We start from the raw sequence: 25,956 nt of genomic DNA on the forward strand, positions 1-25,956 counted from the left end.
TAGGTTGGTTAACAAAAATCATTTCCATTTGTAAAAATCTGGCGTGCAATTTGTGACACTTCTTGCAAATGGCAATTTCTTACACCAGGCTATTAGTTCCTTAAGAGGAACCACTTTTTAATATGCAAACCCTTGTTCTAAATATAGCCCTTTATTAAAACAAACTCTCTAAGAAATATATTGATACAAGGGATGCATTCAGGACTAGTGCAAGGATTTTAGCAGTCCAGAAAAATTCCTACTTTGATGTTGGTGAGCTCTCTGCACTCTGCCCCCACCCCATCATTTCCAATGCCTATGCGGCTGACTTTCATGCAATAAACAATATTTGTGCAAGCATTGCATATGTAGAGCATCTGTGAAGGCCTGTGTTCACATACTGTGGATTGTTAAAGCCAAACCTATTGGCTTTGCCAAAGCTTGTTGTGTTTTTTCTAGGAATATCTTTTGGGAGTTCCTTTGGTGTATCCCGCAGGCGTTGGCCATAAGTAAGCAGCTAACTCTCTGATGGCCTTTGAGTGCATTCAAGCACAGGAGTTGCAGACCATGGCATAATTTTCTGAGCCTAGACTCCACATACACACCAAGTGGATCTGACAAGGACTTTCTTGTGACATCTGCAACAGGGTTTAGACTCTGATTGCTTTTGAGGAGACATTAAATCTAGTCACTGTCAAAATACTGAGGAATTTGTAAATGAAGTGAGGAAGTTTCAGAACACACATCGATGAGTCACAAAAAAACAGGAACATGCAGGTACACCGGTTGGTGCGTAGTGTATTCTGGTATACCCGTGCAGCAGGAGGAGTTGTAGCTCACACCACATGGTGTCACCTGGGGGAGCTTGAGACCTATTGCTCTGGAAAGTTTTCCACATGAGTCTGACGTCTTGAGGAATATGCTACGATGACAAATGTGCAGGAAGGTTTATCCTTCAGAACATCAATGTCAGTTTGTAGGGTGTTTGTTTAAAAACAACCGACAGGTACATTTAGGAAGTAAAATGCCATAAAAAATACAAGAGCAGAGATTGCCCATTTCTCAGTTTACCACTGATCTGCAGGCTCTGAAATGGATTTCTCTTGAGTGGATTTGCCCAATGTGTCAGGAGATGAATGGCAGGTCGTAGAGGCTGTAGGTCTGCTGTGGTCTGAGGCCCCACTACTTTCATGCCTACACACATTTTTCAGAATAATGGTGATGATTGAAGCCACTGTGCAACAGAATTAGTGTTCACAGACCCCCAGCTGAACATGCTTTCACAAAGGGGACAGAAGGTAGGGTGAGACAGAAGGTGCGTGTGGCTGTCCCACAGTGCATTCCTCATGAGCTTATTCCATCTCTGCACTAAGAGGAGAAATAACTGTTAAGACACAATGGGAAGTGATGCAAATAGCAGAATATGTAGTTTAATGGTGGTTCTTTTATGGGTACCAAAAGGGACTATTGTAGGAGGCTAGCCTGGCTTATTGTGGGTACCAATGGTATTTACACCTTGTGCCAGGTCCAGTTATCCCTTATTAGTAGTGTTCTAGCAGCTTAGGCTGATAGAGGTAGATATAGCAGAGCAGCTTAGGCTGGACTAGGAGACATGCAAAGCTCCTACTATACCACTTATACCATACAGGTACTATATCATAAGAAAGCCAATACTCAGAGTTATTAAAACTAAAGGTACTTTATTTTAGTGACAATGTGCCAAAAATATCTCAGAAGATATACTCTCTTAGGAGGTAGGTAAAATACACAAAATATACACACAAACCAAAATCAGGTAAGTAAAACAGTCAGAAAGTAGTGCAAACGCTGTAAAATACAATAGGATGCAACAGGCCTCGGAGTAACACAAACCATATACTAAGAAAGTGGAATGCGAACCACGAATGGACCCCTAGGCTAGTGTAGTGTGTAGAGGGTCACTGGGAGTGTAAGAAAACACTAAGGGTGTCCAAGATACCCCACCCAAAGACCCTGGAAAGTAGGAGTAAAGTACTAATATTTCCCCAGAAACACACTAAAGTCGTGATAAAGGATTTTGCAAAGACCACAACAGACTTCAAAGCACTGAAGACGGATTCCTGGGCCTGAGGACCTGCAAAGGAAGGGGACCAAGTCCAAGTGTAGCGAAAGTGTCCTCGGGGGGCTGGAGGCCACTAAACCCCGGATGAAGGTGCAAAATGGCTGCCTCCGGATGGAAGAAGCTGAAGAATCTGCAACAACGAAAGGTACTAGGAACTTCTCATTCGTGCAGAAGATGTGCCACGGAGTTCTGGAGGGTTGTAGGAGGCTGGCCTGGCTTGTAGTGGGTACCAAGGGGTACTTACACTCTGTACCAGGTCCAGTTATCCCTTATTAGTGTAGAAGAGGTGTCTAGCAGCTTAGACTGATAGAAAAGGTGGCTAGCAGAGCAGCTTAGGCTGAACTAGGAGACATGCAAAGCTCCTACTATACCACTGGTGTCATATACACAATATCATAAGAAAACACAATACACAGATATACTAAAAATAAAGGTACTTTATTTTTATGACAATATGCCAAAAGTATCTCAGTGAGTACCCTCAGTATGAGGATGCCAAATATACACAAGATATATGTACACAATACCAAAAATATGCAGTAAATAGCAAAAGGAAGTAATGCAAGCAGTGTAAAATTACAATGTATTGCAATAGGAGCACATAGGTACAGGGGCAACACAAACCATATACTCCCAAAGTGGAATGCGAATAACGTATGGACCCCAAACCTATGTGAGCTTGTAGAGGGTCGCTGGGACTGTAAGAAAACAGTGAGGGTTAGAAAAATAGCCCACCCCAAGACCCTGAAAAGTAGGTGTAAAGTGCACCTATATTCCACAGAGAGCACAGAAGTCGTGATAGGAGAATTCTGCAAGAAAGAACAACACCAGCAATGCAACCAAAGTGGATTTCCGGACGAGAGTACCTGTGGAACAAGGGGACCAAGTCCAAGAGTCGTGACAACGTCGAGATTGGGCAGATGCCCAGGAAATGCCAGCTGAGGGTGCAAAGAAGCTGCCACTGGATGGTAGAAGCTGTGGATTCTGCAAGAACGAAGAGGGCTAGAAACTTCCCCTTTGGAGTATGGATGTCCCACGTCGTGTAGAAGCTTGCAGAGGTGTTCCCACGCAGAATGACCGCAAACAAGCCTTGCTAGCTGCAAGGGTCGCGGTTAGGGTTTTTGGATGCTGCTGTGGCCCAGGAGGGACCAGGATGTCGCCAATTGCGTGAGGAGACAGAGGGGGCGCCCAGCAAGACAGGGAGCCCTCACAGGAGCAGGCAGCACCCGCAGAAGTGCCGGAACAGGCACTACGAGGAAGAGTGAACCGGAGCTCACCCGAAGTCACAAAAGGAGATCCCACGACGCCGGAGGACAACTCAGGAGGTTGTGCACTGCAGGTTAGAGTGTCGGTGACCCAGGCTTGGCTGTGCACAAAGGAAATCCTGGAAGAGTGCACAGGAGCCAGAGCAGCTGCAAATCACACGGTACCCAGCAATGCAGTCTAGCGTGGGAGGCAAGGACTTACCTCCACAAAACTTGGACTGAAGAGTCACTGGACTGTGGGAGTCACTTGGACGGAGTTGCTGAGTTCCAGGGACCACGCTCGTCGTGCTAAGAGGGGACCCAGAGGACCGGTGATGCAGTCTTTTGTTGCCTGCAGTTGCAGGGGGAAGATTCCGTCGACCCACGGGAGATTTCTTCGGAGCTTCTAGTGCAGAGAGGAGGCAGACTGCCCCCACAGCATGCACCACCGGGAAAACAGTCGAGAAGGCGGCAGGATCAGCGATACAAGGTTGCAGTAGTCGTCTTTGCTACTTTGTTGCGGTTTTGCAGGAGTCCTGAGCAGTCAGCGGTCGATTCCTTGGCAGAAGGTGAAGAGAGAGATGCAGAGGAACTCTGATGAGCTCTTGCATTCGTTATCTAAATAATTCCCCAAAGCAGAGACCCTAAATAGCCAGAAAAGGAGGTTTGGCTACTTAGGAAGGAGGATAGGCTAGCAACACAGGTAAGAGCCTATCAGGAGGAGTCTCTGACGTCACCTGCTGGCACTGGCCACTCAGAGCAGTCCAGTGTGCCAGTAGCACCTCTGTTTCCAAGATGGCAGAGGTCTGGAGCACACTGGAGGAGCTCTGGGCACCTCCCCTGGGAGGTGCAGGTCAGGGGAGTGGTCACTCCCCTTTCCTTTGTCCAGTTTCGCGCCAGAGCAGGGCTGAGGGATCCTTGAACCGGTGTAGACTGGCTTATGCAGAGATGGGCACCATCTGTGCCCATCAAAGCATTTCCAGAGGCTGGGGGAGGCTACTCCTCCCCAGCCCTGACACCTTTTTCCAAAGGGAGAGGGTGTAACACCCTCTCTGTGAGGAAGTCCTTTGTTCTGCCTTCCTGGGCCAAGCCTGGCTGGACCCCAGGAGGGCAGAAACCTGTCTGAGGGGTTGGCAGCAGCAGCATCTGCAGTGAAACCCCGGGAAAGGTAGTTTGTCAGTACCCAGGTCTGTGCTAGAGACCCGAGGGATCATGGAATTGTCTCCCCAATGCCAGGATGGCATTGGGGTGACAATTCCATGATCTTAGACATGTTACATGGCCATGTTCGGAGTTACCATTGTGACGCTATGTATAGTGCACGCGTGTAATAGTGTCCACGCACTCACAAAGTCCGGGGAATTTGCCCTGAACAATGTGGGGGCACCTTGGCTAGTGTCAGGGTGCCCACACACTAAGTAACTTAGCACCCAACCTTTACCAGGTAAAGGTTAGACATATAGGTGACTTATAAGTTACTTAAGTGCAGTGGTAAATGGCTGTGAAATAACGTGGACGTTATTTCACTCAGGCTGCAGTGGCAGGCCTGTGTAAGAATTGTCAGAGCTCCCTATGGGTGGCAAAAGAAATGCTGCAGCCCATAGGGATCTCCTGGAACCCCAATACCCTGGGTACCTCAGTACCATATACTAGGGAATTATAAGGGTGTTCCAGTATGCCAATGTGATTTTTTTTTAAATTGGTCACTAGCCTGTTAGTGACAATTTGGAAAGCAGAGAGAGCAGAACCACTGAGGTTCTGGCTAGCAGAGCCTCAGTGAGACAGTTAGTCATCACACAGGGAACACATACAGGGTACACTTATGAGCACTGGGGCACTGGCTGTCAGGGTCCCAGTGACACATACACTAAAACAACATATATACAGTGAAATATGGGGGTAACATGCCAGGCAAGGTAGTACTTTCCTACAAGGGTGCAGAGTTTTTTCCTTGGCAAAATACCACAAACAAGCCTTGCTAGCTGCAAGAGTCGCGGTTAAAGAAAAAGGGTGCTGCCCGGGTCCAGGAAGGACCAGGATGTCGCCACCTGGGAGAGGAGACAGAGGGGGCCCTCAGCAACGTAGAGAGCCCAACACAAGAAGGTAGCACCCGCAGAGGTCCTTGAACACGGGTTCAAGAAGTCTGAACACAGCGGTCATCTCAACACTGCAAAAGAGGGTCCCACGACACCGGAGATCAACCAAGATTTCTTGGAAATGGGCACAGAAGCCCTTGTAGCTGAAGTTCACGCGGTGAACAGGATTACTGTCTGGAGAGGCAAGGACTTACCTCCTCCAAATTTGGACAGTTGAACCACTGGACAGTCTGGGTCACATGGGTCCACCACCTGTGTTCCAGGGGCCACGCTCCTCAGGATGAGAGGGGTCCCAGAGTATCAGTGACTGTGAAGTTTGGTGCCTGCTGAAGCAGGGGGAAGATTCCGTCGACCCACAGGAGATTTCTTTGTGGCTTCCAGTGCAGGATGAAGGCAGGCAGCCCCCAAAGCATGCACCGCCAGAAAACAGTCGAGAAAGCCGGCGGGATTAGGCGCTACAATGTCACTGGTAGTCTTCTTGCTACTTTGTTGCAGTTTTGCAGGCGTCCTGGAGCAGTCAGCGGTTGATCCTTGGCAGAAGTCGAAGAGAGAGGTGCAGAGGAACTCTGGTGAATTCTTTCAAGTTGTTATCTGAGGAAAAGCCCACTGCAGAGACCCTAAATAGCCCTCAGAGGAGGATTGCCCACCTAGTCAGGTAAGCACCTATCAGGAGGGGTGTCTGACGTCACCTGCTGGCACTGGCCACTCAGAAGCCTCCAGAGTGCCCTCACACCTCTGGATCCAAGATGCCAGAGGTCTGGGACACACTGGAGGAGCTCTGGGCACCACCCCTGGTGTGGTGATGGACAGGGGAGTGGTCACTCCAATTTCCTTTGTCCAGTTTCATGCCAGAGCAGGGACTGGGGGTTCCCTAAACCGGTGTAGACTGGCTTATGCAAGGCAGGCACCATCTGTGCCCTTCAAAGCATTTCCAGAGGCTGGGAGAGGCTAACCCTTCCCAGCCTGTAACACCTATTTCCAAAGGGAGAGGGTGTAACACCCTCTCTCAGAGGAAATTCTTTGTTCTGCCTTCCTGGGACTGGGCTGCCCAGACCCTAGGAGGGCAGAACCCTGTCTGTGGGGTGGCAGCAGCGGTAGCTGCAGAGAAAACCCCAGAGAGCTGGTTTGGCAGTACCCGGGGTCCATAATGGAGCCCCAGGTGTGCATAGAATTGGCACCCCAATACCAGATTTGGCATGGGGGGACAATTCCATGATCTTAAACATGTTACATGGCCATATTCGGAGTTACCATTGTGAAGCTACATATAGGTAATTACCTACATCTAGTGCACCCGTGTAATGGTGTCCCCGCACTCAAAAAGTTTGGGGAAATAGCCCTGAACTATGTGGGGGCACCTTTGCTAGTGCAAGGGTGCCCTCACACTTAGTAACTTTGCACCTAACCTTCAGCAAGTGAAGGTTAGACATATAGGTGACTTATAAGTTACTTAAGTGCAGTGAAAATGGCTGTGAAATAAAGTGCATTATTTCACTCAGGCTGCAGTGGCAGTCCTGTGTAAAGGTTTGTCTGAGCTCCCTATGGGTGGCAAAAGAAATGCTGCAGCCCATAGGGATCTCCTGGAACCCCAATTCCCTGGGTACCTAGGCACCATATACTAGGGAATTATAAGGGTGTTCCAGTGTGCCAAATGAAATTGGTAAAAGTGGTCACTAGCCTTTAGTGACAAGTTTAAAGGCAGAGAAAGCATAAGCACTGAGGTTCTGGTTAGCAGCACCTCAGTGACACAGTTAGTCACTACACAGGTATACACATTCAGGCCACAAACTAGGAGCACTGGGGTCCTGGCTAGCAGGATCCCAGTGAGACAGGCAAAAACAAACTGACATACATGTAAGAATGGGGGTAACATGCCAGGCAAGATGGTACTTTCCTACAACTATGACCCAGATTTCTGAAGGTATGATGTGCCTAATATAGTACAGTTTATGACAGGCTGTTGAAAGAGAGAGAACCTAGCCCACATTGGCTACATTACCTTTCTACAGGAGGCACAAAAAGGAAATGGAATGAGAGAGGTAGGGAAATTTCAGAAAAATGTGTTCTGGAGCTGTGTTAATGAACCCGGACCAGTAATAAAAACATAAACAGACAGAAAATTTGTGTTACAAATGAATGCATGAAATTTTCTTTAAAGTCCTATTTAGTTTCATGGCGGGACTTTTGCAGACTCTTAAGGCAACAATAAATGGCTGGTATGTTTCTCTTGGAAAGGTGGCAACCCTATCCATGCTACCCAGTTCACTAAAACAATGTTTGCAAATTATTGAGTCTATATTACCCACAACTGATCAAAAAGGGAGGCATTTTCCTTGAAGAACAACAGGGGCTGACAGGAACACACAAATATGATCATGGATAAACAAATAGCATAAATAATTTACTTCATAAAGTGCTGTGGGAGCATAAATGTGATATTGAGCAACTGTTGTTCCACGTTGTATCTTCACCATAATTTCAACAACCATCAAGCTGCACAAACGTTGGCTTCTGCATGTAGGCTGAAGTCTGAAAACCGTTTGTGCTTGTTAGCTTCCCCTTTTTTTTTAAAGAACTGAAGGAATGCGTAGATAATAAAGAACGATAGTGGCAGATGTCGGAATCGCACCTGTTATGCCACCTTGAGATTGTATTCATTTTTACCAAGATTCCTGTTTATGGTGGCACAAAGCTAAGCCTGCAAAACCAACTGTTTACAGGCATGTCTGACTCAGCCGTTTCAATCGAGTGTGAATAATATAGGACTGCTGGATCCGGCAGACCATACTTGGAAGCTGGTTGCTTCGTATCTCCCAAGATGGAGCTTAAACAAACATACCTCCATGACTGTGTGCGACTGCAGTTTCTCATTTCCGGCAAGTGTATTTCATTTGTATGTTCACAGATGAGTTATGTAGATACTTCGATCAACCCAAAGAGTGTTCAATGTCGATATTATTATAACTACAGGCCCTGATTAAAACCTTGTAAAATATGGACAAAGAAGCAAATCGTCACATTCTCTGATTTTCAACATTTGCCCGAGTCTCAAAATCAAAATAAGGCTTTTTGAAGGTCTTTGAGAAGTTCGTGCCAGTAGCAACATGAAGTGTCATTTGACCCTCTTCCCTTGGTGACTGAGGCATTCATTCCACCATAGGTCGCAGGGAGTGGCAGAAGACAAAGAAACCATCAAGGAGGAACCACACTGTGCCTGGATGAGATTCTTTGCCGGTCACAAAGAAGAACAGGATCGACCATGATAGCAACAGGATCCAGGTGTTGTAATACTGGTCACATGCACTTTCCATGACTGTGCTGCGGCAACATCACTTAGGTGTGTCCAGCTCAGACGGAGATAGTATGCTTGATCACTGCAGAGTATGCTCCTCGACCAGCACCTGCAGTGCATAAGTGAAAAACTGAACTGTTGAGGTTGTGTCTTTCACTGCTAGCATACCTGCCTTTGATTTTAATAGAGAACACAGGTTCGACTCTTAGGAGGGAGCAGTGAGTGCCTGGGGGAGGAATCCAGAGGTCCTCTGTGCTTTTCTTTCAAGGGCCATTCCCACAGGATGCACTGACTGTGAATCACTTCCTACCTGGCACACACTCAGTGCACTTCCCTACAGCTTCTTTGTCATTGGCCCTAAGCGTCATACAGTGCAGACCCAGTAGGAAAGACTTTACTTCAAAATGCATAGGCCCACACCCTTATTAAAATGAGAGAATGCTGCATTGGAGTCACTGCTGCACACACTTTGGACCACTGCAATCCGTATTACAGAACAGGCCAGACAAGTGCCTGTAGCCGCTTCTGTAAAACCGCAATATTGACGTCTTGAAACCAGGATGACCTCCACAACCCAGTAGTGATATATCTGTGACTAATGTTCGCACTGAGTGGGGTAAAGAGAGGGTCCTGCTACTCACCCAGTCATGGTCCTGTAGCCACCACTGCAGATCTTTTGTAGTTTTCTCCCAAATCTGGGTACAATCTGATCGATTTCCCTACCGTTGCTTGCGTCCACAGGAATTTCAAGTCCCATTGCAGAGCCTGCATGTGACACAAGCATGATGCAATAGGCCAACAATCCGAGCAGCCTCAAAGACCACACTGGGATCGAGGCTGAAACATTGCATTCCTAGTCAGACTCTCCCTCCTGGGGAAAAGGCACAAAACGGCATGCAGAACGGCTCAGATGAAAGGGAGCATCTGCAAGGGAGTAAGGTGTGACTTTGGCTCTAAGATAGTGAACCCCAAAAGAGGTTAGGACATTCGCCATAATCTGGAGGTGGTTGACGACTACCGGGGGTGAGCTCGCCTTCAGTCACAAGTCGTCAAAGTAGGGAAGACTGGTACCCCTGACCGCTTTAGCTGTGTTTTGACCACCACCATCACTCTTGTGAACAACTGAGGAGGCATTGGTGAGCCTAAAGGGGACCACTGCAAACTGAAAATGCTTTAGGCCCACGGTAAACCACATGGAGGGCATGTGGACCTGTAGGACAGGGATGTGAAAATAAGCATCCTGCAGGTCCAAAGTCACCATCCATTCTCCAGGGTTTGGAGTGTTCAAGACCTGAGCTAGCATTTGCATCTAGAGTTTGTCCTTCTGGATCAAGGTATTGAGATGGCAGAGATCTAAAACAGGATGAAGGTGAGGGCTTCTGACCTTCTTCGGTCACAGGGAGTAACCGGTGTAACACCCAGTTTGTATTTCTAAAGCCAAAACCCTCTCTATGACCCCTTTGGCCAAAAGGGCCTGCACTTCCTGCCGTAAGACAGAAGATGGTCCTCTGTCAGACACCCTAAAGATGGAGTACTGTATCAACGTCTGCAGGTGCAGAGAGGAATGAACTGATGTTAGCAGACATAGGTAGCACTTATATGCAGCTCTGCACACCATTTTCAGAGTGAAACATCAGCACCAAGCTGCATAACACCATCTACCAACTCACAGAGGTATTGCTGAAAAGTTTAGATCCCTTCTGATGCCTGGCGAGTAGTCACAAGGTGAGGGTAGGAATAAATGTACATTGCACTTTGTATAGTAAGACCCACCCCCCAAGTATTCCAGATATGATCAAGAAAGAATTTTACAGTTAGTCAATATAACAGATTATAAAAGAATGTATACTGCTATGTTGAAATTTCTCTTTCAGGGAAAATAATTTTTTTCTCTTTGATGGATGTGGTGTCTTGCGTGTTTTATGACGGGGCTCTTTTGGCTCCAGTTGTTAGAGGAGAATGCAAAGAAAGCTTGGTTTAGAATGTTGAGTTTGCGGTTATACGCAGAAGAGTAAAGATGATTAACATTCAGCTCCATGTGTGGTGTGGTCATTGGCAACTACCGAGGCTGGGGGGGGAAGCTACAACTGGCAACACGATAGGGGATAAGTAACCCGAAGAATGTCCAAGAGAGTTTGCTGTGGTCCAAGCAAATTGCTTGTTTGTGCCACATGCACCGCTGTCAAAGTATGGAATTGACAATTCATGCATGTGGAGTCAAAGTGCAGCTCCAGCCCCTGTGAAGCAGTTGTAGACCAGAAAAACACTGTAAAGAATAAACACGCTGTTGGCTGAGAACCTGCAAATCAGGTCATAAATAAAGGTACCTCACTACCACACAAGATATAATTGTACACTATACAAAGTGCTACTGCAATAGACAGAAAAGAAGCGCTAAAAAAGAACTGCAGTAGTCAAATACTAACAAAATATAAAGATGTGCTGCCTGACAGAACATGCAAAAAGGAATCATATAGTCGTACAAGTTACTTACCTTCAGTAACGAAATATCTGGTAGAGACATATTCTAGTTGCAGATTCCTTACCTTAGAATTTCCCTCGGCGTCAGACTGGATCCGAAGATTTTTCTTCGAGCAATACCCTTGCGCGTCGGTAGGTAGCATCGGTAGACTCCGCAGACGACGTTGGCGTCGATGTCGCCGTGATGACGTCGGGAGTAGTATATAGATGCCGCCTTCACGCAGTGACGTAGGTTCTTTTAACGACTTTCCATGCCAAATCGCAGAGCCGCTAAGAACACTGCGATTGGTGTGCCAGAGCTAAGGACCTGAAAGGGGAATCCCTGTCCCTAGAAATCAGTTCGCAAGTGGGGAGGATGGGTGGGCGGTAAGGAATCTGCAACTAGAATATGTCTCTACCAGATATTTCATTACCAAAGGTAAGTAACTTGTACATCTGATAGAGACTTCTAGTTGCAGATTCCTTACCTGAGAATAGATACCCAAGCAATGCCATCCTCGGTGGTGGGCTGCGAACCAAGATCATACTAGGAAGTCCTGCAGGACCGAACGACCAAAGTAGCCGTCCCGCCGGACCTGACTGTCTAGACAGTAGTGTTTAGCAAACTTGTGCAGGGACGCCCACGTAGCTGCCCGGCAGATATCCAGGACAGGAACTCCGCATGCTAATGCGTGGAAGCAGCAGTTGCTCTGGTGGTATGAGCATGCAAGCCCTCAGGAGGTTGCTTCTTGGGCAAAGCGTAGCACATTTTGATGCAAAGAAGCACCCATCGAGAGATAGTACGCTTTTGCACCACCTTCCCTTTTTTTGCACCCACATACCCAACAAAGAGATGATCGTCGACCCAGAAATCTTTAGTACGATTGAGGTAGAACGGCAATGCTCTTTTTGGGTCCAGACGGCGGAGTGTCTCCTCATGGGAAGGGTGTGGGGGTGCGTAGAAAGTAGGCAGAGTGATGGACTGGCCTACCTGAAAAGGTGTAACAACCTTAGGAAGGCAGTAAGCCTTAGTGCGCAACACTACTTTGTCAGGGTGCACAGGCAAGTATGGAGGTTTTGAGGAAAGGGCCTTAAGCTCACTCACCCTGTGAGCAGAGGTGATAGCAACAAGAAAGACAGTTTTGAAGGTGAGGAGCCGCAAGGGACAATTATGCATTGGCTCAAAGGGAGTACACATCAAAAAAGTAAGGACAAGATTGAGTTCCCACTGAGGCATGATAAATGGAGTGGGAGGAAATAAATGGGTGAGGCCTTTTAGGAATCTACTCACAATAGGAGATTTAAAAAGTGAGGGCTGATCAGGTTGCCTAAGGAAGGCTGAAATGGCAGATAAATACCCTTTAAGGGTGCCCAAAGCAGAGCCCTGCTGGGCCAAAGAAAGAATTAACAGAAAAACCTTGGATAGAGGAGCAGAAAGGTGATCAACAGATTTGTTGGTACACCATGCCACAAATGTATTCCAATGACAGGAGTATACAGTTTTGGTTGAGGGACGCCTGGCTGCCAAGATAACATCGCAGACTTCGAGTAAAAGATCAAAAGTCGTAAACTGTAGCCACTCAATCTCCACGCATGAAGGCAGAGGTTGGACAAGTTTGGGTGAAGAACCGTCCCCTGTTACTGCAACAGAAGATCCGCCCGAAGAGGCAGTCTGAGTGGAGGAGCGATGGAAAATCTCAATAGCTCTGGATACCATACTCTCCGTGCCCAGTCCGGAGCCACCTGTCGTTGCTGATCTTCTTGAGAACTCTGGGCAGAAGAGGTATAGGCGGAAAGGCATAAAGGAGGCCGGAGTTCCACTCAAGACAAAAAGCGTCTCCGAGCGATTGCCACCTTGGAAACTCCAACGTGCAAAACAGCTGACATTGCATGTTCTCTGCGGAGGTGAACAGATCTAACCAAGGCTCTCCCCACTGCTGAAAGAGACCTTGTGCCACCTCCGGATGGAGACGCCATTCATGATTGGCTGTGCCTCGACGGCTAAGTTCCCTTTCAGAAAGTGAAGGAATGCTTTCAGCGTCAGCCTGATCGCCCGGAGCTCCAGAAGATTGAGTGTCCTCTGATCTCCACCTCTCCAATGTGGCCGCCCCAACCCAGAAGTGACGCATCTGTTACTATAGAGATCTCGTTGGGGAAGGGAGAGAGATCTGCCATGGACCCAATGCGGATTCAAAAGCCACCACTGCAGGTCTTTCGCTGTCCCCTCGGAGATCTGGACCATGTCGGAAAGATTCCCCTGATGCTGCTCCCACTGGAACTTCAGGTCCCACTGCAGAGCCCGCATATGCCATCTGGCATGTGTTACTAGCAGGATGCAGGAGGCCATAAGGCCCAGCAGCCTCAGAGTCGGTCTCACCGAAACCCAAGAACCGAGGCCGAAAGATCGGCATCATAGCCTGAATGTCTTGGACTCGCCTTTCGGGAGGATAAGCCAGAAACTGCACTGTGTCCAGAACAGCTCCAATGAAAGGGAGTGTCTGAGAGGGAGTTAGGTGTGACTTCAGCACGTTGATAGTGAACCCCAACGTGTGCAGGAGGTTCACCGTAGTCTGAAGGTGGGAGACGACTTTCTGGGCTGAGTCCGCCTTCAATAGCCAGTAGTCAAGGTAGGGGAAGACTGAGACCCCTAACCTGTGCAGGTGAGCTGCAACCACCGCCATCACTTTCGTGAACACACGAGGTGGCGCTGGTAAACCCGAAGGGGAGCACGGTAAACTGAAAGTGCTCGTAACCTACCACAAATCATAGGTAACATCTGTTGGCAGGCAGGATGGGGATGTGGAAATAAGCGTCCTGCAAGTCCAACGCTACCATCCAGTCTCCTGGATCCAAGGCAGACAGAACCTGAGCTGGGGTGAGCATTTCTCCTTCTTGAGGAAGTATTTTATGTCCCGAAGGTCTAGGATAGGACGTAAGCACTCGTCCTTTTTTTGGTATCAGAAAGTAGCAGGAATAACAACCACGACCTACGTCTGCCACAGGGACCTTTTCTATAGCTCCCTTGGCCAAGAGAGCTACGACTTCCTAGTGCAGAAGCACCAAATGATCCTCTGGAAGGTGACTGAAGGATGGAGGCATGGTTGGTGGAGCAGATTCAAAAGGGAGGGAGTAGCCCTTTCGAACTATTTGCAAAACCCACCTGTCCGTGGTGATGTATTCCCAGTGGGGCAGATGATGGCGAATCCTGCCACCAACTGGCCGGGAGTGAGGGGATGGACTAGGAGGGGTTAGAGGTGGACTGGGCCACGGCCATGTGGGATTCCACGGCCCCGGCCACACAGAGGCTGAACAGCATGGGTGGTACGGTGGCTGGGTGAAAGACGCAACAGGGAGCCCCTTCCGTGGCCACGAAAGGGGCGAAAAGTGGACTGTGGGAAGTGGGGGGCAGAGGAAAGACCAAAGAACCGAGCCGTAGCCTGGGAATCCTTGAATCTCTCCAAGGCCGAGTCTGCTTTATCTCCGAAGAAATGTGAGCCATCATAGGGAAAGTCCATGAGTGACTGTTGGACATCCCCAGAAAAACCAGAAGTACGCAGCCAGGCGTGGCGTCGTAAGGCCACCGTCGTAGCAACCAATCTGCCCACAGAGTCGGTCGTGTCCAGCCCACAACGGATTGTGAACTTGGCCGCATCTCTCCCATCGTTCACAGTTTGGGAGACGATAGCACGGGCCTCCTCCCGTATCTGCGGCAGGACTTGCGCAACCATATCCCACGAAGAGTGGGAATAGCGGCCCAAAAGGCATGCGGTGTTCACAGACCGCAGCGCAAGACTGGAGGAAGAAAATAACTTCTTGTCAAACTGTTCCACTCTTTTGGATTCCCTGTCCGGGGGTGCGGAAGGGAGTGCGCTTGAAGAAGAGGAAGCCTGGATAACAAGACTCTCAGGCTTGGACAGGAATTTAGGGTCATTCGGAGCAGGCCGATGGCGGCGTGCTATAGTCCTATTCACAGGAGCCCCTGTGTTGGGTTTGTACTAAGTACCCAAAAGGATATCGGTGAGGGCTTCATTAACTGGCAAAAGGGGTTCTGAAGTAGGATCCCCAGGCTGAAGCACCTCCATCAGGAGATTAGACCTGACCTCAACAGTGGGAAGCTCAAGACCAAGGACCTCATTTGCCCTACTGACCACCATACCATAAGTCACTCCCTCCGCCGTAGCCACGGTAGGAGGAGACAGCATGCCAGCGTCAGGAGAAGAATCCAGACCACTGGCATCGCCAAATTCCTAAGCCTAGTCCAAAGATGGGTCACCCTGGTATTCATAAGGGTCCAGGGACCTCTCCAATCCCTCCCCATATTCATACCCATAAGAAAAAGGGTCCTAATCCGACCTGGGGCAGATAGGCCCCATCGACGTCGAAGGAGACGTCGGCTGATGCCGCTCCGACTCCGAGTCGTTGGGGATAAGAATCGGGTCAATGTCGATAGTGGGCACTACCGACGTCGGGAGCGTTGATGATTGACTCGGCGCCGGGGAAGGTCTCAAGGGTGCAATCGGCACCGGAGCGGATCTGCGCACAGATCCGGAGGTGACCTCGGTGGCCGGAGCCGAAGCCACCGGTGCGGAACCCAAAGGCCCCTCATCCAAACCCCTTGGGCCCGAAGGTGCCGTATCGGGGTCAGACTGCCACAAAGATGAGGCGCATGGCCTCATAAAACTTTTTAAGCTGGGCGGGGGTCGCTTCAGCCCTGGGAAACTTGGGGAAGCGCACAGCGGTCAGTCAAGTGACGGGGCAAAGTCGGAGAGCGATGGGATCTCTTCGACTTCTTCTTCTTATCTTGTCCCAAGGATTTGGAAAAAGACGAGCTGTGATGGCTCCACGACTGGTCTTGAGACCTTCCTCTCGATCGAGACCTTAAGCGGAGTCGGGTGCCAGGCCGCCATGAGCTTTAGGGACCGCTCCCTCAAAGCCTTCGGGTGCATGGCCAAGCACTCGGAGCACGACTTCGGGTTGTGGTTGTGCTCGTGACACCACAGACAAACCCGATGAGGATCTGTCACCGACATCGTACGATGACAGTCCTCGCACGGCTTGAAACCGGTCTTCGGGAACATCCTTAATGCACCAAATCTCAACAAAACGGTCAAAGTCAGTCAAAAAAAGACCAGGGTAGCTCTTCTCTGGATCAGCACGTGGCGCGGAAAAAAAAGAACTGACGTCACTGCGTGAAGGCGGCATCTATATACTACTCCCGACGTCATCACGATGACTACGACGCCAATGACGCCTGCAGAGTTGACTGACGCCACCTACCGACGCGCAAGGGTATTGCTCGAAGAAAAATCTCCGGATCCAGTCTGACGCCTGGGGGAAATTCTAAGGTAAGGAATCTGCAAATAGAAGTCTCTTACAGATATTAATCTTACCAGAATATTGATAAGCAAAGGTTTACAACCTCAGCACCGGGCGAGGGGACCAAAGAAAAAGCATGGCGGTTGTGCTTAATGAGCTGTCCAATACCTGAAGCAGCACACCACCAAAGCTGCCAGGTGGCTCCTCAGAACAACTCCAGAAGTCTCCAAAAGCGAAAGGGCTCTGGTGGTGACCAAGAAGGAGGTCACAGTCCCAAAGACTGTCCAGGATGACCCGGATGCTGATCCATCGCAGGGCCTCAGTGATGGCATAGGTGACCCAGGTCCTAGTGTGCAGCAGACAGCCTCTGACAAAGCTCCACCTTTAATGTCAGCCATTTTCATAACTAGTTACCATGCTGCCACCTTCCTGAAACCACCACCATTTTTTGATACTGCCAAAAAGGCAAAATATTGGCAACAGAACTGCTTGGATAGAGACATTTGATGATTTCATTGCTGCACTTGCAGGTCCTGATAAGAGGAAAATGATCAAATGTCTCAACAATCTTGCTGGTGATTGTATCAAAGAAGTCTTACAGAAAATGCAGATAACTGACAAAGAAGTCACATACCATCAGATGAAAAAAAACTTTCAATCTCAAATTCAATCTAGTATAAAACATTGATTATGAAAGATATATTTTCAGTCCAGAATAGGAAAAAGATGGTGAAACCATCGATAAATTTGTGGAGCGACTCAATACCCTTATCAAACACTGAATTTAACGATGAAGAAGCTATTTGTCTTAGAGTTATTGATGGATTGGAGGATAGTGCCTCATTTGACATGGCCAACCCCCTACTTTTTGCTTGGTTTCTAGTGTAATTTCAACTGAAAGTGCACTGGGTTCCTGCTAACCAGGACCCCAGTGCCAGATCTCTTACCCCAAAACTGCACAGTTGTTTTTCCCAATTGGCAAAACCTTTAGCACCCACAATACGTCCCTAATAATTGGTACCCCTGGTACCTAGGGGCTGGGGTGCTAAGAAGGGTCCCTTAGGGCTACAGGACCAATTGTAGGGCTACAGGACCAATTGTGCCACCCTGAGGTTTGCACGCAATATATGTAAGTCATCCCTTTAGTAGGCCTTACAGCCCTAAGGAAGGTTGCATTATATTAGATGTGAGGGCATATCTGCATAAGCAAATATGCCCCTGCTATGTCTGCTATGTCTTTGGCAATTCTCAGACATAGTAATTGACCAGGGAAGCCATTTGAAATGCATGTGCTGGACACTGGTCACTACGAGTTCCCCACCTACATGATGGCTTCTCTGAATATAGGGATGTTTGGTATCAAATATATTAGATTCATAAACACTCACTGATGCCAGTGAAGGATTTATTAATAGCTGCATTGAGAGGGCACCTTGTAGGTGCCCCCTGAAAACCCACTAGAGGAATGACTGACTGGTACTGACCAGTTCAGCCACAACAGATGCATTTCTGGCCCCCCAAGGTGAGAGCCAGCGCTCTTGAGAGCCAGATACAAAGGCCTGCACTGGGGGGGTATCACCTCACCCAGGCAGGATGGACATTCCAGGGCAGCAAGCTTCAAAGTCCCAGCTGTCTTTGTAATGCAACCCATGTCTCTTCAGATGGAGGAGATTACATAACCCACTGTCCTGACCCCACTTTTGGCGGCAGCACAGGCAGGAAAATTAGGCAGAGCAGGAGATGTGCCCACTTCATGCCAGTCCCCCCCAATGATGGATGAGCTGAAGTGGACACTACTTTTTAAATGTCTCCATCTTGTTTGGAAGGAATTGGGGCACTAGGGTTAGGGTTATGATCACTTCCCAGCAGAAGGGGTCATAGAAAGGGTGTAGTCACTCTAATGATGGGAAGCCCATTGGCTACTTCCTGGCACCCCTGTAACACACTAAAATTGAGAATGTAGGTGGCACTCCTGAACACTAGAACTCAGATCCAGATGACCTAACAAGCAAAGAACAAAGAGGAGTCGCACCTGTAGAAGAGGAAAAGAAGCAGCAGCTTACTTGGAACCAACCCCACCGGCCTGTCTGCTGACCTCGATGGACTCTGCCCAAAAAGACGACTTGTCCTGCAGCTGAGCCTCCAAGAAACCCAAGAGGACTACTTGCCTTCCTCAAGGACTCAAGGCTCCCATGAGCAGTCACTCCACTCTGCAACAAAGTCTAAAGAAAGGACTCTGCAGCCTCTGGAACAGCTGAGGCACCCGAAGTGACCTCTGCAACCGACATCCAGGACCCGAAGTGAAGCCAACCAATGGTGCCAGCAAGGTTCCCCAGCTGTCCAGAGTCCGAGTCCAGTGTGGTTTCACCCATCTTGCACTCCCTCAAGTCACCAGCAGCCCCTGCACACAGGCCCCCTCTCCTGCAGCGTTGTGGTGAGAGAAAATCTGACACATCCAGCAACCACTGCAAACGTCACCCTGACCCCATCTGAGGTGGGTCACTGGTGCCAATGACATCCCCAAGCTCCCCTGAGCTCAAGTCCACCCTGAGTATCCCTCTGCTGGACTCCCTAATAACACCTGCAGCCTCAACATGCTGGGCCCCCTTACTTCGAGTGCTCCAGGATGAAGAAAGCTGACACCTAAGGACGCCCCTAGGCCCTGACAAAAAGGACCAAAGGTGCACCTATGTCCCTGAGCACCCCAAGTCTACAACCTACTTGTTTGTTCTCCTCAACTGGCTTCCTAGCCAGAGCCTGCAGCCTGTCTGCATGAGGACCAAAATCCCATAAGAAACCATTGGGCACCAGACGGCTTACTGCACCCCAGCACCTGGCAGCCCCAGTGCTGCCCAAAGTGACCTGCTGATGTGGTTCTGATCAGTGCCCAGTACTTACCTTAACTCCCCCAGATTGGCCTCATAAGTTATTAACCCTGTATTTGCTAAACATTGTTCTCTTCCATAGGTTAACATTAAAGAACTCTGAGAAATTCACTGTGTTGATTTTTTAAACAGAAAAGTAGTTATGCTTGAAAAAGTACTTACCTGATTACAAAGTTCTTGGGGTTGAAACATATATAAAATGAACTATTCTTATTCTAATAACTGCGCTCAGATTTTTTCTTTGAGTATGTCTCATTTATTGCCTCTGTGAGTACAACAAATGCTTAGCTCTACCCTTTGCAAAGACTAAGTGCTCGCCCACACTACCACAAACTAGAACATTAGATCTATCTACTTTTGCCTCTGCTAAACAACTGGGGTTCCACTGGACGCACTGCACAGTGTACTTTTTTTTTCAGTGCACCATATAGAGAGCCAGCCTCCTACAAGGATGCTTGTCAAATTAATTCAGACAAATGCTGAGAGAAACTCTTAGTCTGGAGTGAGCATACATAGCTGCCAGAGCTGAAGAGCGTGCTGAAAGGCAAGCTGCTGACATACAGGCCAGAAGTGCTCAGAGTGAATCAGTCATGTGTGTGAAAGGTAAGCCAAAGAAAAAGACTGAAGGTCACAAAGTGATATCTAAATGTGAAAAGAAGTTATGTTTCAGATGTGAATTTTCTTTTCCACATGAGGGCAAATACCACGCTATTGGACAGATATGTAACAGCAGTGGAAAAGAGAACTATTTAGTGATCGTTTTTGTAAAGTGATGAGAAAAGCAAGTGCATTGTGGCGCAAAGACAAAATGGTTGCCAGAATGTTCCAGAAGAAATGCTCAACGCACACCCATATGGCCAAGCAGCAACATTATTTGAGGCAAATCAACATGAACGAACTTGATCATCATCTAAATCAGTTTTAAAACAGTTCTTCCATCTCCATATCACGTGACTGTGAGGAAGATGGTTATGCTCGTTGTTTACCTCAGAGAGTCGTGCACATGTTGAATTGGCCACATGTGAAGAAAAATTTCAAAGAAAAGTGACATCTCAATACACCAAAATCATACAAACAATGTCCAAAGATCACATTGAAAATAAATGGTTATTCAATACCTTTCATTAGACAGTGGTGCATCAATAAACATAATGTCGAAGAGAAATACAATGAACTATCTCTATTACTGCAGCTTATGCCATTGAAAACCAAGGTGTATACATGGCTGCATCGACGTCTAATAAAAAGTCAAGGTTAATTTGTAGCGATAGTGAAACACAAGAAAACAAAGGTACAAGGAAACATCTGTGTGTTTCAAGGTGCATGTCACCTCAGTTTCAGCACAGCCATTGATCTGGCACTGATATCTATGAATTACAATATGAATGATCATCACAAATTAGTAAGTCAATTCCCTTTGTTGTTTCATGGTTTAGGAAAGCTTAAGACTATGAAAGTAAAGCTGCATATTAATTAGGATGTCTATCCTGCAGCTAAGAGACATAGATGAATTGCTTTTCATTTACAAGGCGCTGTTGAAAAAGAACTTGAATCATTACTCAAACATGACATTATGAAGCGCTGTACTGGGCCACCGCCATGGGTTTCTCCCATAGTGGTAATGCCCAAAAAGGACAGTGAAGGAGCTGTACGCATATGTGTTGACATACGTTAGGCCAACAAGGCAATTCAAAGAGAACAACATCCAGGTCCATATATTGCTCACAAGTTAACACAATGAAATGGTACAAAGCTCTTCTCTTACCTTGATTTAAATAAAGGTTATCATAAGTTTGAACTTGAAGAAAAGTGCAGGTACAATAGAATCTTTTCTACACTTGTTGGTTTGTTTTGATACAAAAGACTTAGTTTTGGTGTGTCATCAGCTGCAGAACTTTTCCAAGATGTCATTTGACATATCATACAGCCAGTTGTGAATGTGTCCAATTATAGCGATAACACATGAGTTTGGCCAGTTACTGCTCAAGATATATATAGGTTCTTGCCAATGTAAGTGCTCCATTACAAGAGTTGACAAAGAAAAATGTTTTATTTCAATGGTCACAAGAATGTGAAAGAAGTTTCAAGAGAATCAAACAAGCCATTGAAAGTGCTGCTGAAATGGCATACTTCAGTCCAAAGCTTCATACAGAGGTTGTTGTTGATGCTAGACTAGTTAGATTAGGTGCTAGCCTTTCACAGCACAGCGGACACCCAAATGTTCAATGCATATTATAGCATATGCTAGTAGAAGTTTGTCCCAAACAGAATGTGCTTACTCACAACCTGAAAAAGTAAGTTTAGCTGTGGTATGGGCTTGTGAACATTTCCATGTATTTGTGTACCAAAAGCCTTTTATGTTGGTAACTGATCATCAAACTTTACTGACTATCTTCGGCAATTCATAGGCCAAGATGCTTCCTCACACTGAACGATGGGGGCTACAAGTTCAAGAGGACAATTACACCACTGTGTATCCTCCAGAAAAGGATAAACATCCTGCTGACTACTTTTCTAGAGTGCCTAGGTACTTGATCGGCTTTGCATCATTGGCGTGATCTCCCCAACCTTTTTGCCTCTGTTCCCCAGGTTGATGATGTGTGCTGGGCTCTATTGTTGCTATCCAGTGCTAAAGTGCAAGTGCTCGTATGTAAAATCTATGTGTAAGTGGATTTCCATATTGGCATAGTTGATTTACTAGTAAGTCCCTAGTACAGTGCACTAGAGGAGCCCAAGGCCCGTTAATCAAATGCTACTAGTGGGCCTGTGACACTGGTTGTGCCACCCACATTAGTAGCCCTGTAAACATGGCTCAGATCTGCCACTGCAGTGTCTGTGTGTGCAGCTTTAAACTGCCAATTTGACTAGGCAAGTGTACCCACTTGCCAGGCCTAAACCTTCCCTTATTATGCATGTAAGGCACTCCTAAGGTAGGCCCTAGGACACCCCATGGGCAGGGTGAAGTATATGTTAAAGGTGGGACATGTTCTTATGAGGTTTACATGCCTTGACAGCGAAATACTGCCAAATTCGTTTTTCACTATTGCAAGACCTATCTCTCTCATAGGTTAATATGGGGGCTGCCTTTAAATGTTTATTAAGGTATAGATTCTCTTTGGGAGTAGATTGAAATATGCAGTTTCAGGTCTCTGACCTCACAATTTAAAAATACATCTGTTAGTGAAGTTGGTTTTTAAATTGTGTGTTTGAAAATGCCACTTTTAGAAAGTAGGCATTTTCTTGCTTAAACCATTCTGTGACTCTGCCTGTTTGTGGATTCACTGTCTGCATCAGTTTGATAGTTGGGCTGGTTGCACTTCTCTCTAGACAGTGACACAAAGGGGGCTGGGGTGTAGCCTGCATTCCCTGATGAGCCATCTGTGCTGGAAGGGAGGGGAGGAGTGGTCACCCACACCTGAATGGGCTGTGCCTGCCCCCACACAATGCAGTCTCTAACCCCCTGGTCTGTGGTTGTGGCCTGGCCTGGACAAGAAAGGATCTTACAGATGCTTGAGACTTTACTTCAAAGGCAGAAAGGGGTACTGGATCCAAAACCCCAGACTGTAGATTACTTCAAGGATTCAAGAGGAACCTCTCCCTGGAGAAGAGCTGAAGAGAAGTGCTGCTCTGGCCTGTGACTGTGCTTTGTTGGGCTATGCTGCTTCTGCCTGTGCAAGGGGACAGAGACTGGAATTTGTTGCATTCCTGCTTGAGAAGTGACTCCAAGGGCTTGGAGTAGTGCTAGCCTCCTGTTTTGAAGCCTCAGAGACAGCAAAGACTTCCACAACCAGACTTGAGTCTACTTGATGTGGACTCTAGCTTGCCAGAGGGTGTCATTACAGTTCCTGGACCCCTAGAAGCAAATTCCTGGAGAAAAAGCAGTATAATGATGCCGGACAACTTCGCAAAGGACGCCACTGCCAGGAACTGCAACGCCACTTGCCTTGAGGCTGTGGACCTCACTCAGTGAGACGAATCCGACAAACCTGTGAGCTGATCCCGCTAGCCCGGAACCGCAATGCCACCTGCCCTGAGGCCGTGGACCTCGTAGAAGTCCAACAACCCCGTAGGCCTTGTGTTGCTGCAGCCGCTGATCCTGCCTGACTTCACTGACACCGTAGTGTCATAAGTCCAACGTCCATGACGATCATCCGGCCCTTTGACTTCATCGTGACCCTGTGAGGTTGCCCCGCAGCATCGTGACTCCACCAGACTTTACATCTGCTGGGACCAACTTCGCATCTGATGCCGCTCCACCTCCGCCACCCTGTAGTGAGGACCCGACGCCGCTGTCCTTCTGCCCCATGGCACCTGAACCCATGCCGCATCGGACCCAGCAAAGACGCTCTCCCTCACTCTGTGTACCAGCCTGTTTTCTACTTGTTTCTTAAGGTACTGTACCTGGGTGTCGAACGACTCCGTAAACGGCGCCATTGGCCCCGCATTGTAGGAAATTACTCCGTCACGACAACACATAATACAAACTTGCTGTATTTGTGCCTCAAGGCACCATTTTCATACTTTTAAAGTGCTAAATTTGTATTTTTAACTGTATATTATGGATTTTTACCGTATTTGGTCTTGTTTATTTAGATATAATATTTACTATTTTTCTAAACCTGTGTTGTGTCATTTTGTAGTAGTTCACTAGATTACTGTGTGTGTTTGTACAAATACTTAACACATTGTCTGTGAGTTAAGCCTTCCTGCTCATGCCAAGCTACCAAGGGGGTGAGTAGGGGGTTAACTGAGGGTTACCCTGACTAGAGTGAGGGTCCTTGCTTGGACAGGGGGGTAACCTGACTGCCAAACAAATAACCCATTTCTAACGTTGGTGAGGATTTGAACTTGTATTTGTACTTGACATACAGTGATTAAGTGTACACTACTGTTTTCAGTGCAGACCATTATGTGACCACATACAGGTTTTTCCTTTTTGCTGTACTTTGGAGTTTTTCCCTACTTCCATATTTTTGGTCATCTTTGATTGACTTTTGAACTTCATTGGCAGTTCTTTTTTCTGCCTTTGGAACTTTGCAATTTTGTTGATTCTTCATCATGTCTCAATCTGGAGATGCATCAGCTAGAGCACCTTTTGACTTAGGAAAACTGGAGAGCTATACAGTGGCTGTCCCATTAAGCGCTCTACCAGGAAGGAGGAGCTGTAGAAGGCATTGAGGGCCTGGGTGACAGCCAAGGAGGATGAGGGACACACAGAGGAGGAGGTGGAGTATGAGGAGAAGCAATCCATACACTATACTATAGTGGGTGGGCCTGTTATGTCTAGGAAGAGGGTCTCCGGGACAGGTAGCAGTGTGTCATTCAAGGAACAGACTCCAGAAGAGTTACAGGGCAGACAGGCATAAAGGGCTCACCAGTTGGAGTTGGAAAAGATTAGGATGGAAGAAAGGAGGCAGATAGCCATGGAGTAGAGGTTACGGTTGGCTCATGAGCTCAGCTTGAGGGAGCTGGATCATAAGAGCCAGTCCAGTAGGGATGGTAGCAGCAACATCAGAGTGCAACATGAGAGGAGGGTGCACATTCCTAAAGACCTTGTGAAGGATTACAAAAGGGAGGATTACATATTTTTTGTGGTTCAAGTGAGTGCTCTCCATATGAATCTGGTTCCTGAAGCTTATTGTGGGGCAGGTCTGTAGAAGCACTTTGAGGTAAAGGGGAGGCATACTCTGACATCCTTAGGGGATTCTCAGGGGCTCACTTACTCTACCATGACGGACACCCTACTCACAAGGTTTGGTCTCACCCCACCCCTGAGCAGTAGAAGGACAAGTATAGGTCCTATAAGAAGAAGGAATCGCAAACATGGTTGGAATGTGTTGATTCTTTTCGCAGGTCACTACATGGATGGGTGAAGGGCAGTAAGGTTACAATGTATGAGGGGCTTTACAATGTAATTGCTTGGGAGCATGTGTACAGTTAATGTTTTCCAGAGCTGCACCAGCACCTGATTGACAGCAAGCTGACTGACCTCAGGAAGCGGACCATTGGGAGAGCACCAGAGTCCAAAAGAGGTATGGGGGAGACCACGCAAGGGTAGGTAGGGTCCCTCTCAGAAGAAGAGGGGTTAAGGGTAAACAGCGGAGTTCTCTAAAGGGCCCCAACCTAGTTCCCAGGGAAAGGATTCCCAGCCCCCCCAGTGAAAAGAAACCATGGTTCTCCAAAGGGAAACCTGCGGAGTGGGGTCCTCGCAAGTGCCTTGCATGTGACCAGGTGGGTGATGTGAGGGGGGACCACAAATGCCCCAAGGGTACACCGGCACCCACTGGTGCTCAGTCACAGGCTTTGGCCAGTGTAGCGCTTGGGGTGGAGTTGGTTTCAGGTGGGTGGGGCCAGCTGAGATTACACTTGTCTCACTAGGGCACAGTGAGATGGTCCAGAGAACCCTCGTGCCTGAGAACAGTAAGAAGTACAGACAGTGGGTGACCATTAATGGACAGAGGGTGGAGGCTCTGAGAGGCACAGGAGCCAGGGTGACTACAATGAGGAGTCACCTGGTGTCTGAAGAGCAGATAGATCCCCGTGTACTTCACCAAGTAGTTGCAGTGGACAACTTGGAGCGCCT

The sequence above is a fragment of the Pleurodeles waltl genome, chromosome 5 (assembly GCF_031143425.1).
Source record: "Pleurodeles waltl isolate 20211129_DDA chromosome 5, aPleWal1.hap1.20221129, whole genome shotgun sequence".
In the NCBI taxonomy this organism is placed as follows: Eukaryota; Metazoa; Chordata; class Amphibia; order Caudata; family Salamandridae; genus Pleurodeles; species Pleurodeles waltl.